The sequence below is a fragment of the Anastrepha ludens genome, chromosome 2, assembly GCF_028408465.1.
Source record: "Anastrepha ludens isolate Willacy chromosome 2, idAnaLude1.1, whole genome shotgun sequence".
NCBI classification, from domain to species: domain Eukaryota; kingdom Metazoa; phylum Arthropoda; class Insecta; order Diptera; family Tephritidae; genus Anastrepha; species Anastrepha ludens.
In genome coordinates, this window is record NC_071498.1 from 35,217,132 (window position 1) to 35,231,901 (window position 14,770).

A 14,770-nucleotide genomic window follows, 5' to 3' on the forward strand; every position below is an offset into this window, starting at 1 on the left:
GTACACCCTTTTTTAGGTGTTTGGCCGAGCTCCTCCTCCTATTTGAGGTGCGCGTCTTAATGGACGGACCTTCAGTGTCAAGCCGACTCCGAATGGCAGATATTTTTATCAGGAGCTTTTTCATGGCAGAAATACACTCGGAGGTTTGCCATTGCCTGCCGAGGGGCGACCGCTATTAGAAAAATGTTTTTCTTAATTTTGGTGTTTCACCGAGATTCGAATCAACGTTCTCTCTGTTAATTCAGAATGGTAAGTGGGAGATTATGTCCATAAATAAAAATCAATTGTAACAAATTTAATTATAAGTAAAACAATTTTGTTAACAGCGATACACCCCGTAAAAATAAGAACGCGCAAACAAAAAATTTCGAAATTTCTGTACGTAAAGCCGGAGCGGGAGCTCAAAGTTGAACTAAAACGAGAATATTTTATTTGTGAAATATATAATCTGGTACTAAATATTTTACTACTTTATATACACGCAACTCTATTTTTACACGCTATTTTTTACACGATTTAAGAGTAACACAGTTCACTAATAAATTATTTTACATAAAATTTTCATTCCTGCAAGAGTCTCAAAACAGAAATTTGTTTTCTAAACAAACAAAAAAAATGCATAACAAGTATTGTACAAGATGGCGCAAAATAATCATCCACTTTTGTATTTGAATCATTTTTTACTGAATAAAAATACATTTAACGCGTTCTATTGCTTGTCTGTTTGTATACTATCTTCTTCTTAATTGGCGCGATAACCGCTTACGCGATTTTGGCCGAGTTAAACAAAGCGCCCCAGTCGTTTCTTCCTCGTGCTAACCGGCGCCAATTGGGCACACCAAGTGAAGCCAAGTCCCTCTCCACCTGATTTTTCCAACGCAAAAGAGGCATTCCTCTTCCTCTTCTACCACCAACTGGTACCGCATCAAATACTTTCAGAGCCGAAGCGTTTGTATCCATTCGGACGACATGATCCAGCCAACGTAGCCGCTGGATCTTTATTCGCTGAGCTCTGTCTATGTCATCGTTAAGCTCATACAGCTCATCGCTCCATCGCCTGCGATAGTCGCCGTTGCCAACGTGCAAAGGTCCAAAATTTGTGCGCAGAATCTTTCTTTGAAACACTCCAAGCGTCGCTTCATTGGATGTTGTCATAGCCCAAGCTTCTGCGCCATACGTTAGGACGGGCACGATGAGAGTCTTGTAGAGTGTTAGTTTTGTTCGTCGAGAGAGGACTTTACTGCTCAGTTACCTACTTAGTCCAAAGTAGCACTTGTTGGCAAGAGAGATTCTACGTTGGATTTCAAGGCTGACATTGTTATCGGTGTTAATGCTGGTTCCTAAATAAACGAAGTCTTTTACAACCTCGAAATTATAACTGTCTACAGTGACGTGAGTGCCGATACGCGAGTGCGCCGACTGTTTGTTTGAAGACAGGAGGTACTTCGTTTTGTCCTCGTTCACCACCAAACCCATTCGCTTTGCCTCTTTATCCAGTTTGGAGAAGGCAGAACTAACAGCGCGGTTGTTAAGGCCGATGATGTCAATATCATCGGCATACGCCAACAATTGTACGCTCTTATAAAATATTGTGCCTGAGCGATTAAGTTCTGCGGCTCGTACGATGCTCTCCAACATCAGGTTAAAGAAGTCACACGGCAGCGAGTCACCCTGTCTGAAACTTTATATGGTATCAAACGGCTCGGAGAAGTCCTTCCCAATTCTGACGGCGCTGCTGTGTTGAGCCAAGTCATCTTGCATAGCCGTATTAGTTTTGCGGGGATACCAAATTCAGACATCGCGGCAGACAAGTAACTCCCTTCCGTACTGCTTTCCGTGAATGCAGCTATGAAGTCGACGAAAATATGGTGTGTCGTTTCTCCTTTCGTAGGTTTTTTCCAAAATTTGGCATATTATGTATTCACACAATACGCTCGCTAGAAGCTGATACATGCACCTTACCAGCTCCTCGCCGCCATGTTTGATTAGCTCAGCCGGCAGTTCGTCGGCGCCCGCGGCTTTGTTGTTCTTTAGACGCGTTATCGCTATCCTCACCTAGTCATGGTCGGGTAGCGGAACGAGTATTCCGTCGTCAACGATTGGGGTATCAGGATATTCACATTCTCTGTGACATGCGCAGCTGTCACTATTTAATAGGTTCGAGAAGTGTTCCCTCCACAACTTAAGTATGTCAGTCACCAGATCGCCGTCTTTGTTCTTACAGGAAAACGCCCCGGTCTTAAAACCTTCTGTAAGCCGCCGAACTTTCTAGTGGAATTTTCGGGCGCTGTTCCTATTGGCCAGCGGCTCAAGCTCCTCGCACTCACGTTTTTCGGCCTCTAGTTTCTTCTTTCGGATACTACGTCTCTCCTCCTTTTTTAGCTCTCGTCATACCAACTGTTTTTTCGGGCCCGCCGAAATCCGATTTCTTCTTCGGCGGCGATACGTAGAGAACGAGAAATGTTGCTCCATTGCTCGTGCATGCCGGTTTGTTGGGCAGTACTCTCTGAGAGCAGAAGTGAGAGTCGAGTGGCGAATCTTCTGGATGTCTGTTGTGATTATAGCTTTTCGCTTTGCCTAGGTATATGTACGTTTTTTGCTGCACAGAGGCATGTGCGCAGTTTGGCTGCAACAAAGTAGTGATCCGAGTCGATGTTGGGTCCTCGGATCGTACGTACATCCAATACACTAGAAGCGTGTCTTCCATCTATCACAACATGATCTATCGCGTTTTCCGATCAGGAGACAGGCACGTTGCTTGGTGTATTTTCTTATGCTGGAATCTGGTGCTGCAGACTACTATGTTTCGGGCCCCCACGAAGTCGATCAGCCTCTGTCCGTTACCGGATGTTTCGTTGTGGAGGCTGAATTTTTCGTCTGTCGGACCAAAAATTCCTTCTTGCCCACCCTGGCGTTGAAGTCCCCAAGCACAATTTTTATGTCGTGGCGGGGGCAGCACTCATAGGAACGTTCCAAGTGCTCATAGAAGGAATCTTTGATCGCATCGTCTTTCTCTTCCGTCGGAGCGTGGTCGCAAATTAGTGATATGTTAAAAAAACGGGCTGTGATGCGGATTATTTCGAGACGCTCGTCCATCGGAGTGAACGACTGGACTTGGCGACGAAGTCTCTCTGCCACAACAAATCCTACACCGAAATTGCGCTTCTTTACATGGGAGCTGTAATAGACGTCACAAGGTCCTACGCTTATCTTGCCTTGTCCCGCCCATCGCATCTCTTCAATGGCAGTGATGTAAGTCTTTACTATCAAAAGGACCGGACATTTCAGGTGCCTGCCCTCAAATCGTATTCCTTGGTTTGTTTGCAGGGGTCGTCATCAGTACAGTGAGATCTCATCCGAGGCTTTTTCAATCTTTTCATTGGGGGGGCTTTTTAAGTGGCGGTTCCCAAACCCAGCGCACAACAGGCTGTCCTGGAATGTTTCGCCTTTTCACGTTAGCTCACTCCCGAACGGGTGTTCGGAAACTACCCAGAGGATACGTGAGCTAGTCCCGGGCGTTGTGAGCTGCTTCAACCATATGCAGAAGAATCGACCTGGCCACTCCCAAGTGAATGGCGATCAGTAACTTTCCCCACTTGCGTGGACTTCTACATATGGATCCATCCTCATGCTTGTATACTGCAGCTGTCAAATATGTCAAGATAGAGCATTCTAGCTTTAATAGTTACGAAAATATGATAATTTGAAAAATACCAAGATCTGTTATCAACATCTTTTACTAATCCTAATCAGCGAAGCTTGCATACCAAATATTTATTATTTATGCCCAATTCGTATACGAAACGCTCCCACTGTGTGATGCCGAATTGAAAGAAAAATAGGTTAAATTCTGGGAATAAATAGCTGGGTGGTAGTAGATGTAAAAATGGAAATTTGCTAATAAATTTTAAGCAATACGAGTAAAGCATAACTCGACGAGCAATTAAATCCGTTTGGTTAGATAACAAAAATTTAAATATAAAATGGGGCTACGCTAAATTTTTTATTTTTAATGTTCTATGTAGGTACTATGGTAAACTTTGCATATTTGTCAACGAACGCAAAATAAATTTAACCCTTCATATTTTCGATAGCTTCCTTCCAGCGATTATTCCGTTTTACTTCGTTTGATAGGAACAGTTCATTGTTAGCCGCGCCGTTAGCCTACTATTTTACATAGATAACAGATTTGGTTTGCTTTAAGGGATTATTTGTTAAATATACTTTTATTTCGAAGCCTTCGAGAAACCATTGTATCAAGTATTGTATACCGAACTAAAGTAGGTGGGAGGTTAGAGAGCAAGAATACCACAGGTACACTACAAGTAGCCCTAGAGTGCCGTTTTGATACCAGATAATGTAGACTACTCCCTGCGAAAAATTACAAAACTTAAGGGAAGATAAACCATTTAAGTCATCCAGTGCTATTGATGTGGAGAGAAAAGGTATCTAGACTGGAGAACTACCCCAGACTATCTCCAAAAGGCTAACTAAGGAACCTCAAGCGGGCATTTGCAAAGGAAGTGTTCAACAGTCTCTGCAAGGGGCATCCAAACTTTTCCACATGAGCCCGATCATCCAGTGCACGGGGAACACCGCACTTTAAGCGTCCTGCTTCTATCGTTTTTCAAAAAGTACACGATAAAATAGAACTCCATATACCCTGCGCTTTTTTAAGAAAGAAATTGTGCAGTTTCTCTTTAACAACGGTCAAGAGGACACCGCTGTCTGCGATGGGGACAACTGAAATCGGTTCTGTCGCCCCCTTTCCGGCAAGCTCATCGGCAATTTCACTTCTCTCAATGTTCCTGTGCCCTAGAACCCAGATAAGCAGAATGTTTCCTACACATTCGACACGTTTGACCTCCCCCTTAGAGAAGTTGAAGAGAAAAAAGCTGCAACATGGCAACGTGGCTATCGGAAAAGATGTCCCCTTCCAACAGCGCTCCCTAAGCATTTTGCATGCCTGCAGGATCGCGAAGACCTCTGCTTGAGAAACACTACTAGTTTTCGGCAGTTTAACGGTCGCCTCCATAGGCCAATCTCCTTTAACCTAAACCACCAAACCAAGCAACCATATGTCAACATTGGCAGAACTACTAAATTGTAAATCCAGAGTACGATACATGGCTCGAGACCCCATTTTATGTCGAACATATATTCACATGAGTAGAAATCTATACTGGCTTCTTTAACTCGATTTTCGATATGCAGCTTCCAATGTGGCTTCGGTTCAAGAGCGTACGAAACTGAATGTTTAATCCAAGAAGCCTAAAAGGTGGAGGTTTGCATTTTCTGATGAAAAGCATCAACTCCGTTATATCAGAGTGGACTATGAGACCGCAACTGGCAGCTTATCGACTGATCACAGACAATGTTCCTTCCAAAATTCCCGCTATGACTGAGAGGAAGGATCCTGAAACTAGTAAAAAAATAGGACTAAGGACTTTTACGGATTAATGTCACACCTTCGTGCATGTAACTCTTTATTAGTTTTATATATTTAGAAATTATTGCTAATCCAATCAAGTCAATACAAATATAAATAAAAACCAGCTGCACGTCCTGAAATTGTTGAAGTACCCACACACTCATAGCCATTTTTTACTTTTTTTGTCATTTTTTTTTCTTTCTTTTTTTTTGATTTGTATTACATTCATTGTTTACAGTTATATTTTTGCACGATATTTTTTGCTACTGTTGCCCTTTGCAACAGCTTGAATTGAGCATTATTCATGCAAAATTTATGGGCATGAAAAGCGCATGCACTCATACATGCTCACACTTGAAGCGCGCAAGCATGCACTTACATACACTTACAAAGGCAAATGGCAAGTGCAACACTCAGCATAACAAAAGTACCCTCACACTCATGCACATGTAAACAAAACAAAGAGCTCAAGTGTTTGGTCATGCACATTAGTGTGCGTGTGCGAGTGAGTGTGTGCCGAGTAATTTTGTAATTAATTGCGCCCAATTTAAAATGTTGCAAAATTAATTCAAACCTCTTCACACACGAATGTATTATATGAGTGCACACAAGCAAATAAACGAACATATGCACACATACACACGCACATGGAAATACCATGCCTCGAACATAGTACAAGTGAATGCCTTTTTCCATGCAATTTTGCAACAAGGAATGCAAAGAAAGAAATGCAAATGCATAACAACATGTTACTGTCGGTGCTAACATGCACATACACTCACATTCATACGCGAACACATTGACACTATCAAATGCACACGAATGCAAATATAAAAACCGAAACACAAAAGAAATGCTAGTGTGGGCATGTGTGTGTATGGTATATGTGAATCGGCATGCGTGTTTTGTTGTGCGTGTGAAGCATAAAAATTGCAACGTTGAATAACACGACCAACAACAGCAGTTGGAATAACAGCAACAACTGCTACGACACCAACAACACTGATGGCAACAGCAAGAACAAGAACAACAAATAGCCAGCTAGTGCCGCCAGCCGTGCAAAAGCGCATTAAAGCGACACATAGCCAACGGAAACGGAAAAGGAAGAAGATGAGCAGCTAGTAGATGAGGCAGGAAAAGAGAGAGAAAGAAAGAGTAGGAACAGAATTGTTGCAAATGCATAAGCATAAGTAATTTCGAAAATGTGAGAAAGAGGAAGATGGAAAAGAAGGGAGAGAAGCATAAAGAACGTAAAACAGGCGAACAAGAACAAGAGAAAGAAGTGGTCGCCAAAGTAGGCACTTTTAGTTGCTCAATTTCAGCTTCACACTTCCGTCTCGAACGCCTAAGGCAGTTGACAGCAGGCAGATGGCAGAGAAATATAAAAGTAGCAGGAGGAGGTGCAGGAGTAGCACAGGACAGTAGCGAATGGCAGCGAATGGACAAGGAGTGTGAGAGAAGTGCAGTAGTGCATAACAGTACCTGTAGTTGAGAACAAATAGTTGAGGCAAAAAAAACACCAACACGAACAGGTGACATTGGCAAATCTACGGTTGCTAGAGGATGCTGTTGAGGCTAGACCGAGCAAGAAGAAGCAGCATGCTCTAACGCTCCTTTTTTCTTCGAGCTTTCAAGACTTTGTTTTCCAGCCATTATTACGCAAATGTTTGCTTATACGTACATGTCCACATATGCATGTATGTGTGTTTTTGTTTTTTGCATGGTAGTGCACTCACTTCGACAGACTGGCAGTCAAACTTATTGTTCATACACATATCCATGCACACATCCTTGTTTCTCTGCATATCCACATACAGTCACTCATACGCAACAAAATTAAGATGCAGCAGCAGCAGCTAGAAACAAAAGAAAAGCAAAGAAAATATGTATTTGTTGCAGTTGAGTGGCGGCGAATAGAAAACGAGGCAGTCATCATTTAAGTATGCAGTCAGGCGATGCAAACAGAATAAAGAAACGAGTAAGAACAAGAAATAGAAACTTAGATAGGAAGGGGCAGCAGGAAAATACCAGCGCTGAAGAAAAAGCAAACGAGCAAGTGTCACTTGCCAGACACACAAATGAATGGGCGAAGTGAACAAAAACTAACAAGCTCGAACTCAGCAAACTGAATTGATAATAATTAAAAATGATTTCAGCAAAACACTTTAAGAAAACGAAAATTAAGCCAAGAAATAGCAAAGTGTAATTATGTTAGGTTAAGGACTGGTATTTGGACTAAATGTGTGGTCCATGTTAGTACCAAAATTTACAGAAGCTAGTATCGGATGTTTTTTAGCTGCTTAAGAGCTAACGATATCGATAACTACTCCTTGACAGCTGGGAATGGCAAACTGTGTTGAAGTCTTAGAAATGTGCTATTTCCATCGCAGCCAAAGTGCCGTCTAGTTAAAGGAGGTTGACCTCTGAAGGCAATCTCTCAAGGGACCTGGTTGCATTTTTGGGCAGTTATCACCGTATTTCTCCGAACTTCAGACAGATCTCTCTATTCGCAAACTGCAGTTTTTGAGGGTCGTACCAGGACAATCTTTCCAAGTAGGAAGGATTGTATTTGGGGAAAATCTGTAGCTAAGCTGGTACCTCTGTCTTCACTAATGGCTCCAAGATGGAATCGGTAGACGGAGCAGAAGTCCTCTCTAAGTCAGCCAATTTATCTATGTATATACTTAAAATTTTCGAATACTTCTAGTGTTTTTCTGGCAGAAGTTTTTGCAATCCTGCAGGCATGCAAAATGCTCAGGGAACGTGGGAGCGGGAGAGATATTAACATTCTTTCCAATAGTCAAGTCGCGATCAACGCTCTGACGAAGCCAGTGCAGATTCAAATTAGTCAACTCCTGTAAAGAGGAGATCGAATATCTTGGCTGTGCAGGAACATACAAGAAACTGAAATTACGGATGATCTTGCCAAGTAATATAGGAGTCGACTGAATTGGTCTCAGAGACCTCCTACCTGGTTATTGGCATCTCCCTTGATTGTTGTTTTAGGGGAATTGCACAACTTATTTCTCAGGAAAGCGCAGAACAGACGCTTAGTGTGTGAAATCCCTATAGCCGCACTACAATAGAAGGAAGACTTGGAAAGCTCTGGGACTCCACGCCATTCAACTTACAAACTCATAGCTGTGTTTACCGGTCATTGAACGAACGGCTCTGGCTGGATGTAGATATATGCCTGTTGAAGGTCGCATAATGGTATTAAAATGGCGCTTTAGTGCTCTCGACTGGTACTCCAACCTACCCAACTGGTACTCACCTACCTTCCCACTTTAGAGATGTTGGAAAACTGCATTGGTAGTGATACTCTAGCATACGAGTGGCATAAACACTTCAGAAGAGATCTTGATATCGAAAAGTTGTGGAAGGATTACTAAAAGAAAAGTTGATCAATAGCCTAAAATTAATCATCAGCACATAGCTTATGGATCCGTTCGGGGCATTGTAGTCAATGATTTGGGCTTGCGTCGTTTTGCTGCAAAGTTGATCTTGCTGCGAAAGACCTAAGTTTCATGAAAAAAAGGACTGCGTTGATATTCCAATGCAAGATTTCCAAAGCTGAGTCCCGCCAAACATTCATCAAACGCATCGTTACTGGATATAAGGCGTGGGCTTATGAGAGTTACCACACGCAATCCAGACATCAAGCGAGGGAGTGGAGAGCTCCGAACGAACCAAGACCAAAAACCCACAACGTTTTAGTCAAAAAAGAAAGCGATGCTCACGATTTGTATGGATTACCACGATTTTTTCCACAAGGGCGGGAAGTTAATAGGGACTATTATTTGAGAGAGACGTTTGCGTGAATGGATTCGCAAAAAAATAAAGGATTTGTGTTAAAACAACTCGAGAATTTTGCACCATGTTAAAGCACCGTCACACAGTGCCACTGTTATCCATGAATTTTTTACCAAGAACGAAACGAATACCAACAATCCACTAGCCATCGAGTTCACCTGATATGGCTCTCTGTAATTTCTTTCTGTTTAATCAAGTCAAAAAATCACTACGGGCAACGCGTTTTAACAGCCGAAAAAGTAATAGAAGAATCAAACACGAAGAACGTTCTGATGGCTGTACCGAAAACATTATTCCAGAAATGTTGTCCAGTTGATGGGGAGTACTTTGAAGGCGACAATATCACTTTTGAGGAAAAAACGTTGAGTTTTCTAAATATATTCCGGAAAATATTTGATTAAGGTGGCATATGAAGTGATACATACCTCAATTTAGTCTTTTTCTACTCTTTCACTAAAACGGTAAAAATAGTTGAAAAAAAGTAAACAAAACATTACCTTGACCTGACCCTTGAATTGTTAAGAGTTGCAAAGAAAAATCGCCGGTATAAAAAGAAGTGCCCAGTTTTACCCTTGAGCGTCCATGAGAAGTCAATTTCAGTATGCAATGATCTGAAATACTACACTGGAAACAGTGCCCATATTGTATTTAATTCCACTATTTCTTGTGCCAAAGCCTTGAGCACTGAAGTATTAATTATCCGATTTTTGTGTCAGCAGCGAATTAATTTGATTCTTTTTGTAGAAATTCAAGCAAGTTTATGACTGTCATTTACCAAATCAGAAAAACATTATTTTTCATACGATTCAAGAAGCTCACAGCTTTCAACTTCGACCAAATATATTCTCGGTAGCACCCAAACACGTCCGTTTTGTGATGCATGCGATTTAAGAGCCGATGGATTCATCTTCTTCATCTGCTCTGTTCAGCAGTAGATGCTGTTGCTAGCAGGCGTTTGTTTTGGACCTCGCACTCGAACTATAAAAGTGTGAAATCATTTACAATTCAAAATTACTGATGTGTTGCTAAGATTTCATACTTTTCCCCCTGCACTCATGCAAATTATTAAATCAATCAATTATTAAATCACGCGGCAATGGATGCAGAGCAACAATGAGAAAACACATACTTAATTGAAAAAAAAAATTAATGATGAGTGAATATAAGTGACGTGTGCACATTTAATCATTCATTCACTTAGTGGAACAAAAATATGTTTTATAGTTATATTGTTTTATGTAGTAGAAGAAGGAAGGAAGTTATTGCATTCAATCAAATTTGCATTCACGTATGTTTTTTAAGTATGTTGTGCCACACATATTTTCTACTGAAAGCTTTACTTCCATTCATTCAAATGAAATTTTTCAATTTATCGAAAAGTGCCACTTATATTTACATTCAGATTTTTGCAATTCATATGGGTTGGTTGGTTGTTTTAAGTGGTGATACATCAAGCATCTAATTAGCGCTTACGCACCATTTTGTTGCCACATTCCCGCTACCAACAAGTTATACGGCTTATTCCTACACGACTATATGCAGTTTGTGCGATCGAGAAACCTTATAAGGTTGTCTACACCTACATATACCAACCAGCTCATCGAGGTTCTCAAAAAGCGGTTTGCCAAAGAGCATTCACAGAGGAAGTGAAATATAGCCAGTAATCACTGCCGTGAGTTTACACGTATCCCTTCGTTTCATATTTATCAATATTGAAGTTTGTTTGAGGTTGTAAGCGAGCCATATCGTTCTGCTGCCTTTGCATATCGTCTCCCTCCATCTGCAATCCGCGCTTTATAGGAATTTTGAGGAGATTCCATTCTTGATTACACCCAGTGGTGTGAATAACGATTCTGCAAGAATATTATCCATAACAGACCCCCCACTTGCCAGTTCATCCGATTTTTATTTCCTTCAATGTTCCGATGTCACGGGACACAGACTAAGATAAAGTTATGGTTTTCGCTCAAGGTGGTAATTGGCAAGTAGTTATGGCCGAATTTAGTTTGGCACTTAATTAGCGATATTAGCAGCCCACAGTATTCCCCTATTTCCAATACTTCTGCCCGAAAGACACTGCAAGTATTAGGAAGACACACAAATTTTTCACATCTAGGTCTCTGGGCATATATACTCGTATACCTGTTCCAACATCATAATCCATTTTTGAACTATCTATATATAAAGACTTTAGTGTTGAAGTCGTTTAACGAAAGTCCTTTACTCCAATCCTCCCGAGATGGAAGGAGAGTGGCAAAATTCCTGTTGAATGTCACCGTTGGGACGATGGAATCAGTCCTCACCGAGGTGTGCTGAGTTCGTTGCAATAATTGACTGGCATGACCATAAGTTGTTTCCCCCGCTTCATTTAACCTAAATGCACTCATGGTTGCCTTCTTCTTGATATGCACATCAATCGGAATAGCATCTGCCAGTGGTTTAAAAGACGCGCCCGAAGACAAGATCTGATTGCGCCGACCGCTAATGCACAGGCTGATCTTTGTATTCTTCCGAGTAATTTGATATTGTAATCTCTTTCTAGAGTTGTCCATGGAACTACCGATCCATATGATATATTAGTGGTTATACCACCACTAAGCCATTAGTCACTCAAGATTTTGATTGTCGGCACATTAAGTGAGAACGGTTTTATGTGAATCTTATAAGCAAAGGTCTTAAAATCTTCCACTCAGTGGACGGACGGGCAGATAAGGAGTTTTTGCAACGGCATCGAATCGACAAAAGCACTAGGGCGTATACTGGACTGGAAGTTCACAAATAGTAGTTAAAGCAAAACGACCTGACTAGTTTCCGTCAGATGCCTCTAGTGAGCCATATCGCAATGAAGTAAATTTAAATTTTGAATGTACCTAATTTGTATTCAGATAAAATGACTACATGGCTGTAATGATTAATATAAAAGATGATGTCCCGTTACAATTTTCAAGTAATGGATTTCCTTGTACATACATAAATATCTAGTTTATATCTTCACTAATAGTTTGTAAAACTTAAAAATCGAAATTCAAACTCCCGCAAGACCCACAACCCATCTATGAACGGGGCATATTTCAGGGTATGTCGGTCGTTAAAACATGCTTTCCTCAGGCTGTTTTTTTGTTGTTGTTGTTGAAGTGGTTGAATATTTCCACTGACATAATCCTAGTTAGTGACCAGCACCGTTTTACTACCACTGTCTCGTGCGACGATGTCTTTTTGTTTTTTTTTTTTTTGTTTCCAAGTGAGATCCATTTAGGGAGGTCCAAGTATAAATAACAGCAAATCCTTTATCTCGATGTCTGAGATCTCCTTAACTTGCTGTAAGAAAGACTTACCGAAGGAGCGAAGTCGTGCACTAGCTAGCCCGGATATTCACATAAGTAGTGGAAAAGACTTTCCTTCGCCCCTTCCGCTTGACAGCTTCTGCAGATGGGATTGAAGGGGAGGTTGAGTCTGGCTGCATGCTTTTCTAGTTTCCAATGAACCGAAAGAGTTGCAGTTTCGGCTAAAGCATGATACTGTGAAGCAATGGATGCTTTTATTGTGTTCAGTGGGGTGGAGACTGCCACCGCCTCCGCTAAGTCTAGTGTCGAACCTTTTCTTGCTAGTTCATCCGCTATGACATTACCCCGTATGTTCCTGTGACCGGGAACCCATATCAGAGTGATTTCAAGCCAATGACTAAGCAATTCCAGCTCCTCTCTACACTGTAAGACTAGTTTGGATGAAATGGAGTTGGAGCCTAAGGCCTTTATAGCTGCTTGACTGTCTGAAAAGATAGCTACTCTTGCACCAACTTCCTTATAGAGTTTTAGTGATTTGCATGCTTCTCTGATCGCTAAAAGTTCTGCCTGGAACACACTGGTATAGTCAGGAAGACGAATTGACTTAGATAGGTTGAGTGGCTCCGATTGGAAGCCAGCTCCCACACCGCAGTTCATCTTAGAAGCATCGGTATAGATTTCGATATTGTATCTTCCAATCACCTTCTCTTTGCTCCATTCGGCTCTTGGTGGTACCGTAAAGTCCTTCTTGAAGTTAAGGTCGGAGACTGTGTAGTCTGATCTGTTTTTGAGCAGCAAGGGTCCCTGTAGGAGGATCTTACTGTGACCGTACGACCTTGTTGTCCAACTTCCTATGCATTTGAGTCTCACAGCGCTGCATGTAGCGATTGTTTTAATATGTAAATCTAATGGTAGCAGGTGAGTTAGTACATTGAGCGCTTCAGTAGGACTGGTGCTAAGCGCTTCTGTAGTTAAGATACATGCTGTTCTTTTTATCTTGTTCAGCTTAGTTTTGTTGTATTTCTTTTCTGTTGCAGGCCACCAAACTAGTGCCGCATATGTTAGTATTGGCCTTACAATGGCTGTGTAGGACCAATTGGTTACTTTTGGTTGGAGACCCATTTTTTACCTAACATTCTTTTACACGTGTAAAGTGCTATATTCGCTTTCTTTACTCTGTACTCTATGTTGGACTTTCAGCTGAGTTTGGGGTCTAGGATTACACCTAGGTATTTTGCCTGTTGGGTTAGCGTGAGACTAACGCTGTTTAGTTTTGGGGGATTAAAGTTTGGTACCTTGGTTTTCTTGGTGAATAGCATCACTTCTTACACTTAAACGACAGTCCGTGGCCGAATTTCTGAGTAATACCAGAACTCCTTCCAATATCTCACTGATTGTGGTTGGAAACATTCCTGAAACCATAAGCACTATGTGGGCGACACTACTTTAATTCCCTTTCGGTAGAATTTGGTTAGGATATTGTTGACAACTAGTAACCACAGCAGATGGGATAAGACTCCTCCCTGAGGGGTTCCCCTGTTGACAGAACGTTTTACCGTGCTGTTGCTTACCTCACCGCTGAGTATTCTAGTTTTAAGCATGTTCTCTATCCATTCGTTGAGACCTATGTCTGTGCCTAACATATTAAGAGCCTCAATTATGGATCTTGTACTAATATAACATTGTTGAACGCCCCCTCTATGTCGAGAAAAGCGACTAGTGAGTATTGTTTGTAGTTTATGTTCCTCTCAATCGTACTTACAACCTCATGAAGAGCTGTCTCTGTGGATTTTCCTTAGAGGTAGGCATGTTGAGATGGTGAAATCGTTGTGTCTGTAATCTTCTCTCTGAGATGTACATCCAACAATCACTCGAGAGTTTTAAGAATAAAGGAGGATAAGCTGATGGGTCTGAAATCTTTCGCAGTATCATGACCGCGTCTACCAGCTTTGGGGATAAAAACCACCTTACCTCACCTTTTTTTTTTGAAAACTGCATTTAATTAATCGACCGAATTTGATCGAAATTGTCAGGAATTTATTTTATTGCATTGTTTCATGATTCAATAATAAAAGATTTAAACAACTTTCTCGTTCCCTCTTGAAAATAATAGTACAAGTATGAAAAAAAATTCTCGATATGTCCAGGACCAGTATGACATGGACCGCTTAAACCAAGATAACAAAAAAAATTGTTTGGGACAATGCACTTGAAAGGTAAACTTTTTCGCAATCCGAGCCCG